Raw genomic sequence first — 12,685 nt, 5'->3', positions numbered from 1 at the left:
ATTTAGACAGGAAATAAATTCAACTTGAATTTATTCATTCATCTACTTATCGAGGAGTTATTTTCCTCACTACAATTTAGTTTGTGCGCATACCAGCGGCTATCCTGGCATAAGTAAGGCTGTGGTGTAAGGCAGAAATAAGCTGGAGGGAATGAGCTGTTAAAGCCAATACTGTTGCTGAAAGAGATGTTTGTGAAAATGCACCTTGTTTTGGTGCAGAGCAGCCAGAAAGAGGGTGTAACTGACTTCCCTAGGAACTGCTGGGTTACGTGTGGTCACTTGCTCAGAACAGAGACCTGAATTTGAGTGCCTGTGAACCTCCATTCTTTTCTGTAGTGGACTAAATATAGATCTCATTGCCTCTAAATTCTGTTCTGTTCTGGAGTTCAGTCCTAGGCTGAAGTGGATGTAAATCAATTCACAGATAGAAGGGAAAAAACAACCCCAAACTCACACTGAAACGTTCAGTGTGATGCTGCTGTTCCTCAGTGCAGTCATCTCATCCTTTTCCCCATTGTGCCCTGGGCACTGTTGCAAAGGGAGATGCTGCTAATGGCCCCTCGTGCTGCACAGATGTAAATCCCTTCTAGGTATTCACCTCCAATCTTCTGTTTCTTGTACTGTAAGTCACAGCACTTGTGAGCTTTGACAGCTGTGACACTGCCCATTCCCTCCTTTCCTGTGTGCATCTCATCTTTCCCAGAGCTGTAGTTCCCTTTCCCTCAGGTAAAGACATTTCTTGCCTTGCTTTTTTGAGGTATAATGCTGGAAGATTTTGCTCTTTATCAGGTGCTCACTCCTTACAGATCTCACGGTGACTTTGTCTTTTCTTATACAGAAGAATAGACATAGATGAACAGATTGACCAAGTACCTTGACCTCCATCAGAGCTCAGAATAGTTCAATAGCTCTCCTCACTTGAGGCCATTGCCCGAGTCATCCACATCTTAGCATGGGACTATTCCTTCTATAAACATCATTTGCTTGTTTTTACCCGTTTATGTTATACCTCTGTGGTACATATTTTTATTAATTCGGGCTAATTTGTTCCTTTAATACAATTACCATTTTTTTTCTTTTGATCTTGCCACATTCCTCTTTTTACGGATAGTCCTATTTCTCTGCCCACTGCTGCATTTCCAGTTGGTTACATTGTACTGCTCTCTAGTGGTAAAACACTGTTATCTCGTATCAGAAGCAGGAAGCTTTCAGGCACTTCTTTATATTCATCACGCGTTAACGCTATTCCAGAAGAACCGTCGTGCTTTGAGAAGGTTGCTTAATGATAACAAGCATTTAGGAAGAAGTTTTTTAATCAAAGGAACTTTGTAACAAAATCGATTTTAACTGTGATAGTGTTACTTTGCTAATGTAATTTGGTTTCAGGTTTAGTTCTCAATTTTGTTTCACTTCCTCAGCCATTCTTCAGTGCTGTTTCTTGAACTTGCAGGTGGAAGAATATTTGGTGGAAAAGCACGAAACATCAAGTTAGATTTTATATATTAAGAAGAAAGTGAGGCACTGGCACAGCTGCCCAGAGAAGCTGTGATGCAGATCCTTGCAGGCATTCCAGGCCAGGTTGGATGGGGCCCTGGGCAGCTGAGCTGGGGATGGCAGAGTGGGCTTTAAGGTCCTTTCCAACCCAAATCTTTGTGATTCTAAGTCGATAGATTTGAGTTGTTGCTTTTTTCAACTCTATAAAGTTTTGGCAAAATATTCAACATAATTTTTCCCTTCTGCTTTCTGTATGGAGAGGGGAATGAGACTCTACTAATCATGGTGTTTGCATGCTATTGATGGAATCAAGATCCTAAACACAAATAACTTGCTATGTAGAAAATAGTACTGTATCACCACTTGTCAGAGAACCCTGTCTCAGAGATAGTATTCTTACATGTTTGCATAAAATCAGGGTGAGTTCTTACCATATGTAAATAACACAGGATTGTAACTTTTCCCTCACTGAATTACTACCTGTGATAATAGACTTCAAAGTACTTGGGGAGCTAAGGGGAATAAAATACAACACTAAAACTGATTTCAAACTTACTTTATTTTTTTGTATACATAAACTAGAATGTTTTGTTGATACATTTGGGCCTACATTAATAAATCATTTATTAATTAGTGTTTAATTGCTGATTTAACCTTTAAATTAAAACAAAACAAAAACAAAATCAAAACCTGATCTAAAAAGTAATGATAATTTCTAGTTTCTGGTGTCCATGTAAGTTTAATAATATACAAAACTAGGTGAAAATTCCATGAATTACTATGTTGATAATTAACCTTTTTTCCTAATAGGAAAAAATTCACATGGATTTTTATGCACTCTTCTGCAAGAATAAACATAGGAAGAAAGAAACTCTCATGAAACCAAGTGCTAACTTCAGCCAGCATCACTTTTATCCTCCCAGTGGGGCAGAAATCTGAAGGACTTTTCATATCCAGAGTACAGCTCAATTAGGTAAGAACTGATGATTTTCACGAGTCCAAGACTGATCACAAGGTGTCATTGTTGTACAGTTACACTGCTAACTCTTAGATTACAGCTCAGTTACACTGCTAACTCTTAGATTACAGCTCAGAGCAAGCCAGTTTTGTTTAAACTTGAACACGAATTGCCAGTGACCACGAAGACAGATCAGTAAGAATGCAGTTGCCATTTGCCTTTCACTTACCTGACCCAAAATCTTACTGTAGACAAAAACACCTCTGGGCAGGCAAATTCTGAGCTGCAAGGTCTTTATGTAGGTTCCCCACCAGGGCTGTAGTATGCCATGGCTTTGCGCATCATTGAATTGCCCAGCTAGGCCCACTTGTTGCTACAGAGCTATTCTGGCATATAACAGCACATGTCATAAAATGGAGATCTGTTATCTCGTAGTGCCTGACTGACAGTGATGTAGCTTTCTTTCACGAATGGACAAGAAGACTGGGATTTACCTTTAAATGCTTTGAAGCAAGTGTTTTTGTCTCTGCTTTCTGATACCACTATCCTAGACTTGACAGATGGACAGGTCCTCGAGCTAGGTTGTTCTGAGGCAGCTGGGCAGTTAATATAACACTGCTTAAATCTAATTTGGGAGGTAGCCATGGTGCTAGGTGGGCTGCAGCTCAATATATCACAGCGTAGTGCTGTGTAAGTGTAAGTGAAGTGCTGTGGAAGAAATAGGAGTAATGGAAGTAACATAGTAAATTGCTGTTTGCTGAAGTGGGTTGGTTTGGATGCAACACAACTCGCTGATATACAGGCTTTTCATATACTGATGGTCCACCACCACGAGGTGAAGATCAAGCCACTTAATATCAGTGTTTACTACAACGATTCTCTGGACTTCTCTGGTATCAGTAATGGCTAGAAAATCAATTTACTGTGCAGATGAAAATAAGTAGTACAGAATTGGAGAAAATATTTGAATAAAAGGTGGTAGATGTGAAAAGCACCCGTAGGCATGGTGAGATGTTTAGAGTCAGATTCTGGACTGACAGAAACTGCTATAGTTCCATGGAATTTAAGATCAATTCCATCAACTGAGAATCAAAATAACGAAGGAAGCTTATGAGAAAAAGTAAGAATCACACTTAGCATGCACGGAGAATGTCTGCAGGTGGCAGGAGGAATACTCAGCACTGGTGGCAGGAGTAGTTTCCTCTGGTTGTGTATCTCTTACAGTTGGTATAGGGATAGCTTCTTATATAGGCATGAGCATGGAGTATGCCAGAAAATCAGAGTTTGTCTCGTTAGATTAAAAATGCACTTAGGCGATCCAGCCACTGGATGTCTCTCTTGTTCTCCTTACAAGCATGAAGAGCGGCTCTCAGAGCCAAGAATGTCAGAGATAAATGGGCCACTGTGGGAAAACCAGCTGTCAGAGATGCCCAGCTGACTGCAGTGACACAATGCCAGGCCTGGACTTGCCAACTTACAGTGTGTGAGGCTGTAACAGTAAGATATAAGCAAGAACAAGAGCTGAGAAATGCATTTTTCTTGTGTTACAACTGCACGTCTTACCAGCCCCTTCTTTTCCAGTGTTCATCGCGACTGCATTAAGCATGCTGCTGCCAACAACTGAATATTATTTGAGAAAACAAGTTGAAATCAATTCTGTCTTTCTCAGTAGTTAAGATATATAAGCAAATACTTTGTTAGGCTGAAATAGTAAAATGCACCAGAGATGTTTTCTTTTTTCCTGCCAGGTTTTTTGTTCAAGTGGGTTGAAGTTGGCAGTAACTTCAGCTAGACAAGAACCAGATTTCCTTTTTTTCTGGAGGAGTGGATTCTATTTATTTCTCTGTTCTGAAAGAGAATTAGAAGAGACACATTCAGAGCTTCCCATGAAATTCTGTTCTGGAAAAATAAACATTAGCAAAGGCTTTTTTTAACCTGCGTGAGTGGAGGTACAGGATCAGCTTCTTGTTTTGCTTAGCTGCATTTGAGCAAGGGAGATCTTTCTGTATGCACACTGTCTTGTTCATTTGAGCATCCTAAGGTGTCAGGAATTAATGAATGTGGGAATGGGTGTAAGAAATCCTTCTGAGGTTAGGAACCTCAAGATCTCTGGCTTCTATTCACACTGAATCAGGTAGTTCCATGTGGCATCAGAGCACACAGCATATAGTGTTCCAGAGCTCTAAGGAACAGGGAAGGACAGAGTCAGGCCTTAGGCAGTGATTTCAGGGCAGATGAACCTGAGTGCTGGGAGCATAGGGTTTCAGTGCTTCACACAAGATAACACAGGAATTTGGGAATTGGGAGAACTAGGTCACTTTCTCCATTCTTCCCATCTTCACACTTTTTTCTGTTTCATCAGTATGTTTTACATATTCTCTCCTCCTTATACATTAATGCTATGTTTTACTTAAAAACAGAATAAAATCCTCGGTTACAAATTCTGAATGAGGAGAGCCTGATGTCTGTAGGAATTTTGCTGGATTTTTTTACTTTTCAGTATACATGAAGTGAGTTATGTAACTTTTTGCCTTGGTTGTTGGCCAGTGTGTGAGATCTATGGTTTATTTCTGTCAAAATATTGGTAGGAAGTGATCTGTCTTTGTGGACGTGTGTTGTAACCAAAACGGGATTATACTGCAGTCCTGTTTGCCTGAATGAAGCAGGAAAATAGACAAAAGGAAACAGCTCCTTTGGTGGTAATCCAAGCCTCTCAGGTCAGGCAGAACTCGGAAAACTCTGTTCTGTTCTCTCCTCATGTGTGTTCAAGATCATTCTACAGAATGTCTCATTGATTTCCATCTTTGCCTGCATTTGGTCTTCAGATGGGTTTTGCTGCCTTCTGTCTTAGTGGAGTTACAAGAGTAATGGAAGCACCTTTTAACAGCCCAAATTAAGCCTTAAACAGTGGGTATAGCAAGTGTCATTTCTTACTGTCTGATGTAGGCAAACCTGTGTTTTGCTATACTGAACATTTTAACTCCTGGATACCAGCATTTTCCGGTTAGTAATCCCTAATCCTCATCATGCATCTGAACACCATAATCTGAAGTGGGCATTTAGTTCAAGAACCAGACTGTATGGCTCTTACCTCTGGCAGGGAAAGCCCTGGAGAGCTGCTTACTTTTGCCTCTTACCATGCAATTGGAAAATAAGCGTTCATTGCACCCCCAGAAATCAAGAATAAGCATCATCATAATATGTGATTTCTTTTTATAGCCTTCCACTAGATTTGGCAATATCTTCAGTGTTCATTATTTATCCTATACTGCATCTTGCAATGATATTTGAGCTGCTGTTGTTAAAACTTCTTGTAGCATGTATCTATAAAATCTCTGCTAAAGAAGCTGTGAAGGGAAAGCAATAATGATGTATGCAGATGACTGCAGCAGGGTACTGAAGTTCCAGTGTGTTTTTATTCAAAAGCAAATGTCTAATTCAAAAATTGTGGATGGAAACTGCATCTGTAATTATGCTCACAAATTGAGAGGTCTGCTTTCGGAGCTTAATCTAAACAATATAGAGAATGTAGGTTTCTGAATGCTATAGGAAACATCAAAGCTGACCACACAGATTATGGTGGTCTAGGAAAAGGAGGAGGGATTGGGTTCTGAGGCAGTGAACATCAGCATAGCTCAGTTGAAGTTTTTTATTGATGTTCACAAGTTGAAAATGTTTTATGGCTTCAAGTTGCATAGAAACAAACCAAACCAAAGAAACTGTTATGAAAGCAACCGTCCAGGAAAGCATGGAGAAAGAGGAGTACAGTGAAAACAGAACTCTTTCTAAATTAAATTGACTTATTAAATGTAATAAAGTTTCCTACTGGGGAGTTTCTGGGAAACGTAGATTGAAATGTGAAGGAAGCTTTGATTGCTCTTTCAGCTGCCTTGATGGTATACTTACAGCAACAAATATATTTCATTTTTGTACTGCTTCTAAAAAAGCTTTCTAGATAAAAATGCCTGTGCTTCACAACCACCTTAAGAAGCATTTGTTGCGATTGTTGCTAAAGGAACAACTTAATAGTTCCATAAATACCAGAGTTAACAGGCTTCTAAAAAGAAGCAAAATTGCCTGTAGGTGATTTCCATTTATACAGAAATAGTTACTCTCTCAGCTTAAACTTTCCCTAAACTTTCTCCCTGGGCCTGTTACTTATTAGTGCATACTTTACTGTCCTGTCCCTGGTTCCTTTAGCTGTTTTGAATTAACTGTGGGTAGAAGCAATACTTAAAAGTACTCAAGGGAAAAACCTGATCTGACAAATTACAGAAGATAAACAACATTATGGATAGCTTGTGACTGTGATGGGATGAGAAACAGGCTGATGGGAAATGCTTCCTTTTGAAAAAGCAATGGCTGTGCCACATCGTCATAAAGCTTGTGACTGATGTTAGAGAAAAGGGGAGATCTTCCAGCAAAGTGGCTTCCAGAGTAGAGTCTGAGGATAAAGAGGCTTTGATTGTTATTATTTCTTTTGTTGAGCTGCTAATTGATATTCATTAGGAGGTGCTCCTCCCTTATTTTTGCTGTCCACCTGGAAAATGTATAACTCCTTAGAAAAGATGAGATGTTATGGTCTGGACTGAAGAGTGAGTTTGTAATCCCCTGATCTGCTGGCTTTTTTGGCAAATCCCCGATGCTTCACTGCAAGACACTAAAGAAAATAATTTCTTTCTCCTTCAGGAAGTACATAAGCTTTCCCACTTTTGAACTGTGATTAAACAAAACCATCACAGAAATGTAGATGGACAAATAAAATGTGGAATATTGGTCACAATATAAAATATAAATAAATCTCCAAGTTTTCTCTTTAAAATGTGTGCTGCCTTTCCCCACTACACTGGGCTGAAATAAGGAGGCAGGACACAACTAGGTAATAAAGGCTGGCTCTGATCTTCTCTTATTCCCCTGTGACTGTTGGCATCCAAATTCCTACTACCTCTCTTGCTTAATTTGAGGTATTCTTCTCTACATTCATTCTCTTTCTCCCACTGATCTTTCCTGATTCTGTCAGCTTTTCAGTTTGTTCCATGATGGCGGGGTTGGACCTACTGTATATTTTGTACTGTGTGACAGGAGGAGCTGAAGTTCATCTTCCCCTGGATTTCTCAGGTGCTGTGTGATGGAATCATCTGGAGTGTTAATTCTGACTTGACTGTTCTGACATTCTTGATGAAAAACATGCACATTAAGATCATAATGTAATTATGGATTTTGCTTTTAGCACGAATATATTTCTTCTCAGTGACACTGAAAATGTTTGGTGCTCCCAATATCTGTATATTATTTTGACAAACAGGCAGAGAGCTATGTGTAATTTTAAGGTGGCAGTTTGTTCTGTGCAGCTTTAAAAGCAAGGATTTTCCTCCTCCCCTTTTTCCCCATCACATTGTATTATTAATGGATGCATGTGAATTGCCAGCTTTCCTGAAGCTTTGGCATACATGCTGGAACGAATAATTAACTGATCAGATTAATTTAATTGCTTAACCACATCATTGACTATCTGGGAGCACTGAATTCTCCCTTGCTCTTGCTTTATCTTTTCTCTCCTTCTGTCTTTTACTTCATCCTGATAGTTTAAACAACAGAGCCTCTACTGTGGAAAACGCAGCATTCCAGGGGCTGTGTGTTTATGAATTAACTTCAGGCATTGTCAGGAGGCAGGATGCTAAGGCTGGCAGGTTAGTGATGGTTGTCATGAATATTAAATGAAAGAACTGAAAGCTCCAGAGAGATGCTTCACACAAATGTGATGTACGGACACAGCCAGCACAGCCAGCTGGCTCTCTGTAGTCTGTCTCAAAAGGAAACAGCACTGAGACATATCAGGATAAGTTTTATAAACCTGAAGGCCAACTTGTAATGTATTGTTTGAAAGTTAGAGGTATTAATGATTTATAGCTGGAAGCAGAAGTCTGTTTCTGAAGTACATGTAGATAAATGACAGGTAAGTGCTATCTGCTGTTCTCTCTCTTATTAGCTGTTTCAAAACATCTTTGAGCTTAGCACTTGCTAAGAGTCTGTAGAGGGGGGTAACCCTCAGTGTTGACATTTGTATCAACTCACTTGCACAGCTGCATTCCTGCTCCTTCCTCAGCAGTTCCTCCATTTCCTCCTTTGTTGTCTTCCTCTCTGAAAAGATCACATTGCAGGACATAGCACTGTGAATTACAGTTGCGACTATTCCCTGACAGGACAGCAGCTTGCTATTCGAAGTGTGCTTCCTCAGCTCCAGTGGGGTAAAAATGACTCTTGCTACATAGAAGAACTACTCCAGAACAGGAATAAATAATATTCAGAAAGTTTTGATTGAAGTAATAGTAGCATAGGTCTGGGGTGATTCTGCTAACAGCACTGCAATTAAGTTATGTTTCTAAGAGGATAAAAGGCTTCTGTAAGTGCAACATTCTGTACAGCTTAAAGAGTAGTATTTCTACTACACTGTAAGTTGGGGTGAAGTTCTTGACTGGTAGTTTTGCACATAAGAGCCATAATGGCTATGGTTATGTAAATTTATATCAACTTGATATGTGGTTCTCTGATTTTTTTCAGACACCAAAACGAACGAGCTGAAATAGCAAAGTAGATTTTCTCAGATAACTGCATGTTGGTGTGATCCATTTTGTGCTGCTTGTCTGAGTTTAAAAACATAAAGAAAATCTAAACTATTTTTGGGTGCAGTGAGTCAGTCTAAATGCATTGATGGAAAATGATATAAATGAAAGGACAGTCCAGTTAGAGGAAGTTATGAAATGTAATGATTTTATATAAACATTTTGCAGAACTAATCTGGCTTTCCAAACAGTGCTTTGCAGTGGCTCATGGAGACTTCGCCACTCACATAGTGCTTCCTGTCTCTGCTGTCAGTTCAGATGCATTAAATGCAGAATGTATTTTTAATATAGAATTGTAGATGTATTTATGTAAGTAATCAGTGCAGTTCTTACACTGTTATGTGAATATGAATGGTGTGCAATTGGAAATAGAAGAGGCCAGCAGGTTTCTATCTGTGGGGGGAAAAAAAGCATCTGGTGAGATATTTTTTTCAGTTAGCATCAGGGCAACCCCTTGATTTATTTCTGCTGCTGTTGTATCAAACAGGAGTGGGAGTGACTTTAAGGGTGACATAAGCCAGATTCATTTAAAAAACTCAAAAATTGCTTTTGGTTTTCACAGTCATGAGAAACTTACACCCAAGCTCTCCGACACAGCATGCAGTGTTGCATGCTACGATACTCTGGAGTAATTGTTTGCAGCTATTCCCCTACGTATTAAATGTTCTCATAAATATATATTAGTTTGTTTAGCAGATACAGCTAACATAATATTCAGATAAGGGAGTAAATTCTTTAGCACGTTTTTGTTTCCAAGCAGAAAAGCTCCTTTAGATGCTCATAGAAGTTCATGTTAGTTTATCTTCATCTGCAAAGGCCACAAACTCTGGTTTGAGGGTTGGAGGCCCATTTCTTATTTATCTGAAATACCTCATTTATTTTAAAATAAAACAGCTAACCCTAGAAGATGAGAAGTTTACCTCTCACTTTCAGCTGCAGCTTCATTTGCTTCATTTTGCACATTCTGAATGTGTGATTATGCATCTTGGCAATGTTATGAAATACCTTCTATACAGTATCTTTAAGCATCTGAGTCAGAAGTACTGTTGGGGTTATCGTTCTTCCTACCAGTATTCCAACAACTGTCTGATGGGCATGGGCAAATTCCAAGTGATGACAGATGTGGATGAACATGAGCCCTGGTATCCAAACAACATTACCTTCTTCAAATGGCAGAAAGTTCCAGTATGGATAAAAGGTGAAGGGAATTCAAGGGAAGCATGAGATCATTTAACAGACAGGAAACCTGCAACTTGCAAAGCTGTAATGGAGCACTGCACTTTGATCTCTGTGTCCCTGCTCAGGAGAACTGCAGCCTTCTTTCTTAAACTAAGTGTCTTCTGGAGATGAAAGAACTGCAAGTTATGGGCTGAATAGCACTAGTATTTTGTATATTGATATATATTATCAATATTGTATATTGATATATAATATAGTATATTGATACCTGCAAGGTATCAAAGCCATATGCCTCTGTATTTTTGGAAATGAGACTGAGGATGTCAAGCAAGGAGCCAGCAGCCACAAACTGCTGAATCTTCCAGAGCTGTATCTGAGGAGGATGTCACACTTTTCCATTCTGAAGTTCAACCTTTTCTGTGAGTGCATCAGCAGGTTTCACCACTTCTGAACCTGCACTCTCATGTGAGTTATTTATAACCTCCTGCTGCTTTCTGTAAGTAGAATTTTGCTCACCTGCTGAGGATTGTTCTATCCCACTGCTGTGCTGCTGCTTCACATATTAACCTTTCAACAGCCTATTTTCTTCCAGCTCCAAGACATACTAGTCTTAAAGTTTGAGACCTCCCAGTGAATTGGGAAGGAAGTATTTAATCCTTGGCAGCAGCAACCTAATGACATATGTGGTATTCAGTATATAGAATCACAGAAGCTTATTACATACTCCTAAAACATCCCTGCAAAGCATTCCTTTTTAAAGTAAGTCTAGGAGATGTACAGCTGAACAGTGGTGCTGTTCAAAGCAAACACTTTCCATTTTGTGTAACAATGTTTAGTCTTGAGCTTAGCTCAAACATAAAAATTAACAAAGGGCTAAATGTAATGAATGAAATTTCTCAGCATTTATCTGTGATAGTTACTAAAAGAAACTTTCAATTTAAAGTAAAGGGTAGATAGCTGCAGCCTCCTACATTGCTCTTGATCTGCCACAGCTCCTTTTGACCAGTTATGAGTTTAATCTATTAAGTTAGCATTCAGGCACAGTGGCTTGGTAACTACACTCCGGCATATCCAACACTACTGAATTTACTGTTTCTGCAAAAGAGCATAGAACAAAATGTAGGGACATTTTCACTTTAATCACCACCTACATCAGTTTGCCTGAGTATCGGAAAAGATGCCCTTTCCTTTATGGATTGAAGCAAATGGTACCTGTAGGCCTTTTTTATTCAAAGACTCTCCTGTCTAGAAAAGTAGTGCTGCAAGGCTTTAAGTTGAGCTTTACCTTCAAGCATTCCTATACATTAGGACTGTTTGAATTCAGTACATGTGACTGTTTATCATCAGTGTACTACTGGTGCCATTATAATCTCTTAAAGCCCAAGGAGAAATGCCAAGAAGTATAACCATCTCATATTCTGGTTTTCTTGGATGGCTTATCTCTAACATGGCTTTTACCCAGATTTTTCTAAACTTTTAACTTCTCAGAAGGATCGTGTTTCCTGTCAGAAAGGTTAAGCCTCATGTCAAGCTCATGACAGTGAACAGTAACCTGAAATATTCATTACAGGGCAGAATTTCTGATTGCAACAGCTACAAATAACCTATGGGAAACAGTAACAGGAATTGTTTATTCAGGAGTATATCCTGTGGCTCTGCAGTTAATCCAGCTGCAGAGCTCTATTTTTAATAGAAAATTATTGTGGATTTCTTGTCAACAGCCAAGCCAAGAAGATCTGAGCATATGTTTTGTAAACTAGTAAATTAGGACTTGCACCTTTGACTGAAAAGGAAGAAAAAACAAAGGAAACTATGTAAATATCAATAGACAAGGAAGGCTATGAGCTTACATTGTTATCACTGACCACGTTTGACTGAAATCAAAATGGAAAGCCCTGTTACCAGATTTGCATGTACTGCTTTGCCAAATCTACCTTACCAGTATAAATTGCCTTGTACCATCCTAAGACATCTTCTTACTTTAGGTCTTCTGTGTAAGAGTTTTGACTGTTGTGTTTTGTTTTCTGTATGTTTTGTCACACCAAGATCAAAATCATGCCTATGCTATTAGAGTAGTTCTAGCAGCGATGTTTACCTATCATACACTTTGAGGCTGTTGATATGAGTGAAGGAAAAAAGACATTTTGATATAGCATTGTTTTTTTTTATTTTTTTCCCCTCAAAGTTGTCAGATACATCCTATATTACGTCTGCACCTCTCAGCATTCACAGATAGGGTTCTGAGTCAAATACTTTCTACAGATTTGACTACTAAAGGTCTTTCTTTGCTTTAATCAAGTCATTCACAGGCAAAGTCTTTGAAACTATCAGTTCCTCAGACAGTGTAAGTAGCTTTCAAGTTATGGATTCACATGCATTTTATTTTATCAGAGTATTCTTTGTGTTGCATCCATCTGTCATCTGAGTTGTG

General features: G+C 39.0%; 1 protein-coding gene across 5 annotated transcripts in view; it reads left to right on the top strand.

Annotated features, from left to right (window-relative positions):
* The window catches only part of PACC1 (proton activated chloride channel 1), a 71,487-nt gene that overhangs the window by 36,326 nt on the left and 22,476 nt on the right, over positions 1–12,685 (top strand). For 4 of the 5 annotated variants that reach the window (XM_015857318.3, XM_085541130.1, XM_085541131.1 and 1 more), the window contains one exon: positions 2,305–2,467. The exons of the other annotated variant lie outside the window; for it this stretch is intronic. The gene's annotated coding sequence lies outside the window, so the exon portion shown is untranslated. The remainder of the gene's footprint in view (positions 1–2,304; positions 2,468–12,685) is intronic. 5 annotated transcript variants of the gene reach the window in all.

The sequence above is a fragment of the Coturnix japonica genome, chromosome 3, assembly GCF_054131305.1.
Source record: "Coturnix japonica strain WE chromosome 3, WE-NBRP24, whole genome shotgun sequence".
Taxonomy (NCBI): Eukaryota; Metazoa; Chordata; class Aves; order Galliformes; family Phasianidae; genus Coturnix; species Coturnix japonica.
This window is presented reverse-complemented; position numbering and strand designations above follow the sequence as displayed.